This window comes from Cricetulus griseus, chromosome 2 (assembly GCF_003668045.3).
Source record: "Cricetulus griseus strain 17A/GY chromosome 2, alternate assembly CriGri-PICRH-1.0, whole genome shotgun sequence".
In the NCBI taxonomy this organism is placed as follows: Eukaryota; Metazoa; Chordata; class Mammalia; order Rodentia; family Cricetidae; genus Cricetulus; species Cricetulus griseus.
This window is the reverse complement of record NC_048595.1, coordinates 428,994,970-429,004,396: the sequence shown is the minus strand read 5'-3', so window position 1 is coordinate 429,004,396 and position 9,427 is coordinate 428,994,970.

The following is a 9,427-nucleotide window of genomic DNA, read 5'->3' as shown; positions in this document are numbered from 1 at the left end:
CTGTGTGCTTAACATATTAATTCTGGTCACTGGGTTTTATATGGCATATTATTAAGCATCAGAAGGGTCAAGTATTTCCTCCATTAAACACGCACTTAAATCCAAAGCTGTGAATTGATGGCTACCTTGGAATAAGACTGCCCTAAAGGAGATCCACATTTGAGATAAAGGCTTCAGAATCAAAGTTGAGTGTTTAAAAACCAGATTAATTATCTGTCTTTTCTTCCTTATGGGGTGGGGGGACAAAAACTTATAGCTCTCAAACAGAAAAGGCTGGGCTGAAATGGTAACTTCTTCTCTAACAAGTGTTAACTAGACACCCCCACATAACATATCCCGAGCTATCTGATGGCCATATGAGATGTGACTCTCTAAATTTGACTCTCAGAAGAACCAAATGTTAAGCTATGACACACATGTTGTTAGTCTCTTGCAGTATTCAATTTTCTCTTCAGCTTAGTATTTTTAGGTGGGTTTCAGAACACCCACCAGGGACTTTTTTTTAATGAGACAGAACATTTTTTTGTTTCTGGTAGAAAAATGTGTTTTACTTCTAATCATGTGCTAAGGTTTGTTCATTTAAGATGGAACTTGGTATCTCCACAAAGTATAAGTTATACATTTTCATGACATCAAAACCTGTCACCTTTCCGCTTAGGAAAAGAATAAAATCAGTCCTCACAATCATCCTGCCCATCAGTAATGATGCCGAAAGTCATCCTGGGGGAGTCACCTCTATAACCCTTCCAAACTCACCACTGTTAACTGGCAAAGACCCCTAGAGCCTCTCTCTCCTCCAGGTTTCCTATCCTCACTCTGGGAACTGTATATACAGATATCTGCTCTCCAGCACTTAAGTTAAAAAACTGACCTCAATACATAGAATATTTTTCAAAAGCAGAAAGTTTCTTCAGAAGCAACTTATATAACAATCTTTTTTCTCATCAATAAGAAGAATGCAGGAGAGAAAAAAGACAGGCAAAGCACAGTCACAGCTAAAATCAGTTAATTCAGACTGTCTTTTTCTAACCTTGGCTATACTTAAGTCTGATGGAGATTGTAGGTTTAGTTGGCCAGTGATATTTTGATCCTGCAAGTGTGGAGATAAGCCTGTGATGAGATATGAGAGTCTTTCTAGGGCACTGAATAGATTCTTTTTCATTTATAAACTATGGGGTGATGGTAACTGCATCTGTACCAAACCAAAGGTTCTAATTTTAATCTGAGATGAGGAGAATATTCCATTTTCATGCTTGACATTTCTCTGACAAGCAGATTTTCCACTGTGAGACATGCCACTTCAAATCTAAACAGAAGTGTAAATGCCAGTTTAGCCAAAGGCACAGAGGTTGGGTATTACATGAGAACATGTGTTTTTCTCACATGTTAATTACCCCAACCAGGACTGGACCCCCAACGACCTTTGGCTTGACATTCATCAATCAATCCTTTCATAAAAACCTAAACTACCTAATCAATTGCAAAACTCGGAAAGATTGATCAACACAATTATGGGTTGTTCCTCTTACATATTCTTGTGGGGATCCTTTGTCACAATCCATTTCAATATCCACGCCCAAGATCTTTAAACTCCCCAGTGATTGCTGCTGTAGCCAATTCCAATATGCCTCAAGACTCTAGCTTCTTCACTATTCATAAGCTAACCCGCATCCCCTTCATCTCTGCAGTCAGAGAGAGAAGGATAACAGTCAAGCCCATTTTTGTAGGTGTGCCCTGTTGTGAGAAACTACTGATGGGTTTATAGTCAACAGTGAAATGCAGGGTGGAAGAGAGAGTGAGGGGTCTGAACGCAGCATCCCCACAGCTCGTAGCATCTTCTTAATAAGCAGACTACTGACTTTGTCTTTCCTAAAAATATCACTACTTACAAGCCATGCATTAGTAACGAGGCGCGCGCGTGCGTGTGGTGTGTGTGTGTGTGTGTGTGTGTGTGTGTGTGTGTGTGTGTGTGTGCATGAGTGCACATCACATGATTGTTCCCTTAACAATTAGTTATCTGGGGTACAGGGTGGAAGAAAGAACTCCCCCTTTTATCTCCTCTCAGCACACTGAGGCTCATGCTACCTTAGACGGCCGAAGACGCCAACCTTAAGAACACAGTTCAGGTCACTAAGAGGTGGGCAGGCAGACTTGAATTCTCTAGGGTGTCCCCGCTACACACCTTTGTTCCCCACCAGTGCAGAGCAGGACTGTTATGACGTGGGCACAGCCCTCACATCAAGATGCTCATCAATATTTCTTCTTCATTTCTTACTTCCAGAACACTTTTGTCCTATAGCAATCCTGGGTGTCTGACTGGCAACGTCCCAGAGCCAGGACATCTGCACTTGCCAACAACTCCCATGGTCGTTAAGACCTTCTGTCAACCAAATGTGAACTAAGACACACTTTGATGCCTATAATGTCAAAGTGATGGCGGAGACACTTAAAGGAAGTATTTCAGACCAGTGAACTTCCCCCAGCGAGAGCACAGAAGTGGTCAGATTTAAGTTGTTCTGGAAGCAGCACAATGTGGTGGCTAGAGAGAGTGGATGGACTTCAGTTAGAACTGTAGAATTTCCCTCCTTCCACAGCTCAGGTAAGTTCGTGAGTGTGTGTGTGTGTGTGTGTGTATGCTTGTGTGTGCATCTGTGTGTTTGTGTGTCTATATGTGTCTCTGTGTGTTTGTATGTGTGTCTGTATGTCTGTATACTTATGTGTGCCTATGTGTTTGTATGTATATATATACACGCGTGTGTGTATATATACATATGTGCGTGTATGTGTGTGTGTGTGTGTCTCTATGCTTGTTTGTGCATCTGTGTGTTTGTGTGTATATATATGTGTGTGTATATATATACATATGCACGCGCGCGCGCGCGCGCGTGTGTGTGTGTGTGTGTGTGTGTGTGTGTGTGTGTGTGTGTGCACATGTATGTGCATGTGTATGGAAGTCAGAGTCAATGATGGGTGTCTTCCTCAATCTTAACAAGTTCTTTACATCTTTGCACCTGCTTACCCATCTACCGAAGAAAAAGAACGATAGCAACTGCTTCTTGAAATAAGAATAAGATTGAATGAGATAAAGTAAGTACATGGTTGGAAGGCCATGCCAAAGCCAGGGGTCTGGGCCATGTAGGTGTCTGAGGGCCATGCTGCCAGGAAGGAGGGGCATACCTATCTGAGTGGCCCGAGCTGCTGCCAAGGGCATGTCTGGGTCCATGGTGTTGTGAATAATGAATAATGGGTTGGGACTGCAGGTGTCGGGTCCCTAGTCCTGCAATGGATCCTCGAGGATCTCGGACCTGGGGTGGGTGATAGACAGCGGGCATATGGGGAGACAGAGCCCTGTAGATGCGACTCATATTGCAAGCAAAAAATAAGGTAAAGAGACCCAGAGAGGACAGAAGAGAAGAGGGAGACAGGAAACGTTCTGTCTGCCCCTGGGGAACATCGGGAAATAGCTTAAGTGGGTGGGGTCTGTCTTTTAAAGAGGTCCTTTGCATCTGCCTACAGATTACGTAGCCATGGAATCCTGAGCTGACCAGAGTACTGCCTGAGTACACTCTGCCAGGTGACAGGGGCAGGCCAGCACAATGCCTGAATGCTTACACATGGTCCTGATGTAGCTGGGGTTTGAGTTGATGTCCATGGCTGTGTTACCATAGGGAGTCATAGGAACCATGGGTGTTGAAATCTTAGGGCTGTGCTGAGCCAGCCCTTCCCTCCACTGGCCCTAGGATAGCTGCCCTGCCCCTCACTGGACACTGTAGCAGGGGAGTCAGTCCCACCCCTCATGGGAGAGCTGCCCCCACACTTGGGAGAGATGGCCCCACCCCTCATCATGGATATGGGAGCACTGACCCGGGTGGCATGTACCTAGGAGAGCTGGCTCAACCCCACACCTGAAAAGTGGTACAAGTGGCCCTGACAGACCGGCTCAACTACCCACCCAGACCCACATCCTGGGCCTTGGGCTGGCCTACCCTAACACCTACACCATCTATGACCTGCTAGAGCGCGTGAAGGGACTGATCCTTAGAACAATAGCCACAGGATCTCCATGACTTGGAGCAATAGCAGGATATCTGAGAGGAGTTTCAGTGTGGGTCCAGTGACGACAGTGTGCCAGGGGCCTTGAACCAGACCAAAGAGTCATTGCAAAGAACATTTTGCAGGTGGGACTGATTGAACAAAAGGGTATATGCTGTGTGACACACTGCAGCTCTCAGTGTCACTAGGATGAATGAAGAGGTGTTAGAAAGATGGAGGAGCGAAGAGGGTTTTTTTATTTATTTTTGCTTTTAATTAGTGTTTTGAGGGGATATTGCAGGGGTCAGGAGCAGATATCGAGGGACTGGGAGATGAGCCAAATGCAGGTGCATGACATGAAGCTCCCAAAGCATCAATAAAGAATATATAAATGTGTGTGTGTATGTATGTATGTATGTATGTGTGTGTGTGTGTAATATGTGGCACCATGCCTGTCACATGGGTAGCATAAACTGTCATTTCGTATGGAGGTTTAGGTATATGTGTATGGGCTCAAGCTTGTGTATGCAAGTGTGTATATATACGTGTGTGCATTTATGAAAGTATATGTGGGTGTGTGTATAATTTAAAGTGGTGGCTGCCAGAGTACAAGCGTAGAAACCATTCCTTGGGCAACATTCACCTATCTCTCAGTATCTCTCATTGGCCCGGAACTTGCCATAAGCTAGAGGGCTTGACAGCAAGCCAGGGACTCTCCCCTGCCTCCACAGAACTGGGATTATAAACACACACCATCATGTCCAGGTCTTTGTTTACATGAGTGCTGGGGCTTGAACTCAGGTCCTTTTGCTTGCATGCTAACTGTTTTGCCAACTGAGCTGTACCCTAGCCTGCATTTTCAAACATTCTTGTTGTATTAGTTCCACGTCTTTTCACTGCAAAGAGAATTTCTCCTCATTTTCATCCCAATAAAGAAAAGAAGGATAACCAGGTTGGGAAAAAAAAAAAACAGAAAATACTAATGCTGATGTACCCCAAGGCTAGAAAAATCTAAGAAATGATTCTGATCTGGCCAAAAAAAAAATCCAAAACCACCATAGCCAATTCCACCTGCTTTCCAGCCCTTCTTAAGTATGTATTTATGGTCCATGTTTAGGTATTTGTGCTGTTTATATAATTAGCTGTTTTCTCCAGCATATCCAGTAATTATTTTATCAAATGCACATCTGTTTTAATTAGGCATGTACACACTTTACTATACTGTAAAATGTCAAACACACTGTAAAATAGCTCCAAGTCCATTAACACATAAAAACGAAACTTCACTTGACATATCACAAACAGCTGCAAGAGGCTCCTAGATCCAAACAGCTACTGCTCAAAAACTTCCCGGCAAGAGCTGTCCTGCCTGTCGGCCCTTCAAGAAACCTCCCAAGCTGAAGCCCCACTTTCTGTTCTGAGGTATCATGCCTGAACACACAATAAGGCCTGTGGGAAGCATGGATGACTTGCCTGGTTGCCCGGTGCTGTGCATGCCACCTCATCTTCAGTTTGCCAGTTTGGGGGCTCTCAGTGCAGATGCTGATACCCACCTCAAACCCAGAGTGGCTTCAGCGGTAGTCTTGTACAGCTCCCTATTGTTCTGAGTTAATGACTGAACCAGGATCGTGCCAGGTCATCCGATGCCTGGTTCTATGTTGCTTCCACCATGCTGGCCTCTACACCAAGCTGTTTAGCAGATTCCTGGTGGGTGTGCATGTTAAAATGTTGATCTCTAGAGTTCAATCCAGGGAACCTGAGGAAGGGCTGAGGAATGTGTATTTTAACAAAGGTTGCTCACAGTCTCCAAAATGGCTAGTCCAAGGACCTATGCTGAAGAAGCCAGGCCTACATCTCAACACTGCTCCCAGAAAGTTCTTTATATGCTATCTCATTGCTGCATGTCGTCCTACATCTAACTGGCAGGTGCTGACAAAGCTGTACTGGTTTTCCATGTTAACCTGCTGGGGTATTGCTTCTAAACAGATTCTTTCATGGCAGATTGCCAGTGCTGCTCACATTTAAAGGCTTTACACAAGTAGAGTGTGTTGCAGAAGCATACGAAATTGTCTCAGCACTGCTATAGACCTACTGTCTCTCTGAAAGGTTTTGAGAGGGGGGAGGGAGAGGGAGAGAGCACATGCTCAAGAGGACAAACTAACTTTATTATTCAAAAAAGGTGCATTAGTTACTCAGCCCCACACGAAGCAATTTATGGAAAGCAAGACTTATTTTGGCTCATGGTTTGAGGGGATACAGTCCAGTGTGGAAGGCATGATGATGGGCAGCTCTGTGGTGGTGGCAACACTCAGTGGTTTCCTCACATCTTAATGGACCAGGAAGGAGAGAGAAGGAGAAAGTAAGTCATCCAGAAGAGAGGTCTGCCAGTCACCCCTAAGATCTGCCTCCCAGTGACCCACTCCCTCCAGAGAAGCTCCACCCCCTAAAGGCTCCACAGCCTCCAAAAATAGCACCAACAGATGGGGACAAAGTGTTCCAAACACAGGAGCCCACAGCAGACACATCACACTTGGACTGTCACAAGAGAGAAGAATACACTTCAACTCACGGGTGGAAAAAGGAAAGTGACTTCTGCATCCTGTCCCCTGACCTCCACATGTGTCCTGTCCTCTGACCTCAACAGGTGATAGCACTGAAAAACAAAGGACCAAAAGAGTCTGCAATGACCAACTATTTACCAGCAAACTGAAGACCCGAGAAGAAATAAATTCCTAAAATGTCACCTATCAAGAGTAAAGCATGAGGAAACAGAAAGTCTGAAAAGGCCAAAAATGAGTTAGGGAACCAAACCCATAGTCAGAAATTCCTAGCAAAGACAACCCCAGGTCCTGGTGCCAGCACTTACAGACAAAAATCAGAGAAAATACTTCCAAACTCAATTTCCTGACCAGCATTACCTTGTATCAAAGCCAGGGAAAGGCACCATAAAAATAAAATTACAGGTCAATCTCTCAGAAGAGAGAGGGGAAAAATCCTAAAATCATATAAATAAACACTAGCAAACCAAACAAATTGAAAAGATCATACACGATGGCCAAGGGAAAATCAGCAAATGTCATATAATATACCCTATTAAAAGAATGAAGGATAAAAATTAAAATTCAAAATCACCTTATAATAACTATTCACAAGCCAGGTATATAAAGAATATACCAGAACAAGATAAAGGGTGAGAGGAAGGGGTGGAGCTAGCATCATACTCAGCGATGTAATGTTTAAAATTCTCCCCCTAAGGTCAGGAACAAGGCACAAATTCACTTACCCCTTCTATTATATAGCACTGGAAATCCTAGCAAGGATAATGGGGCAAGAAAAAGATCCAGTTTTCCTATAATCACTATTCTTGGTTGTCAACTTGACTGTATCTGGAATTAACTAAAACCCAAGCATCCAGGTATGCATGTGAAGGATTTTTTCTTCTTAATTAAATCACTTGAAGTGAGAAGACCCTCTTTTAATCCAGATAGTTTGAGGTGGGAAGATCCACCTTTAATCTGGACCACGTCTTCTGCTGGCAGCCTGTATAAGGACATGAAAAAGGAAGCTTGCTTTCTCTCTGACTGCTTGCTCTCACTCACACTAGCAAGTCCAGTTAGAGCCTACCCTTTCAGGATTTCAGCATATACTGAAGACCAACTGAGACATCAGACTATGGACTGAGTTAACTACTGGATTCTTGGACCTTTTGTTGGTAGACAGTCATTGTTGAACTAGCTGGACCATAGCCTGTAATTCATTCTAATAAGTTCTATAAGTTCTTTTCCTCTAGACTCTAGGAAACCCTGACTAATACTGTCAGCCAAGTCAAAAAGGAAGCATCTACAGGTTTCAGTTTGTACCTGGTATGTTTCAGAAAAGTCTGTAAGTGCCATCACAACCCTATCAGAAGTAATAACAATTTCTGGAAAACTCCAGGATATAAACCTTACACAAAATAATCATGTGTGTATCTATTCACTCACAACAAATAACCTGAGCAAATAAGAAAACAATCCCACTGTAACTACATCAAAATCATAATCTCATCCTCAGGAATGAGGTGAAATATCTGGAGAAGTGTTGGTGGAAAAAACTGAATTATAGACAAGTAAATACAAATTTCAAAATAATATTGTTAAAATTAACTATAGATCCAATGCAATTCCTATCATTTGTTTTTGTTTTTCACACAAATAGGAAAACAATACAAAACTATATGAAATCAAAACCCTATAAGCCAGGGATAGAGACACACCCCTGTAATACCAGAATTCTGGAGGCTGGAGCAGGAGGATGTGTTGGAAGTCAGTCTGGGCTACGTAAGTAAGTTGGAGGCCAGCCTAGACTATATAATGAAACCCTGTATCGAAAACAAACAAACAAACAAACAAAACACGATCTTTGTTCATATTCTTCATGGCTATCCCTAAACCCAAAGCTTTGCATAACCACATATGAACCATGTATTCACACAGTGGAGTTTTAGTCAACAATAGAAAAGAACCAGTGAGATATGCAAAAAATGGATTTATCTCATTGACATCGTGGCCCAAAGTTCACCTACTACAGGATGTCATTTCCAGGAAGTTACGGGATGATGAAAACAACCTGTGAGTATGGAAGTCAGGATGACTGACTGCTGTGAGAGGATGGGCAGACCAACCAAACTTCCCTTGCAGATAACAGAGATGCCTATGCATTAGTAGAGGTAGCACAGTTGTTTCCTCTGGATTGGACGAGATGATGGCCATATGTAAACAAGGCAGCTATGATGACCTGTCAGAGACTCCAACAGAATCAGACCTATTGACCCCCCCTTGTATGAGGGAGCTCACAAAACACACAAGACTGAGGATCACAAGGCTCAGAGGACCCTCCCAAGCCCACTCCCCAACAAGATGATATAAGAAGTAGCCCGTTGACCAGGGTGTGGGTTGTGGTGGTGTAGTCACTTGTCAGTCATCCTCCTGTAAGCTCAGTGGACTCATCAGTTCACCAAGTGGGACTTGGATGCAGTCCTTCATTTTAGCCTGTCAGTGTCCAGTCTGCCTGGCAAAGAAAGGTTTCTTTATACCACACCAGGAAAAGTCATGCCACACCAGGGGTGTAAGTCCATAGATGCTTACACTAATGAAAAACCCATCAAGTAGGATTGGAAGTGCTACCTTCTTCCTGTAATCCCAACACTCATGAGACATCGGACAGTAGGATGGTGAGTTCTAGGCCAGCCTGGGCTTCTTACCAACAGACCATCTCAGGAAGATAAAAACCCAGCAGAGAGGAAAACATTGCCCAATGGCAGATACTTATCTAGTATACACAGGCCATGGGTTCCAGCTTTAGACCCATGGCTGTCCACCCCTCTAGACACTACAGGACTGATACACATATGAAA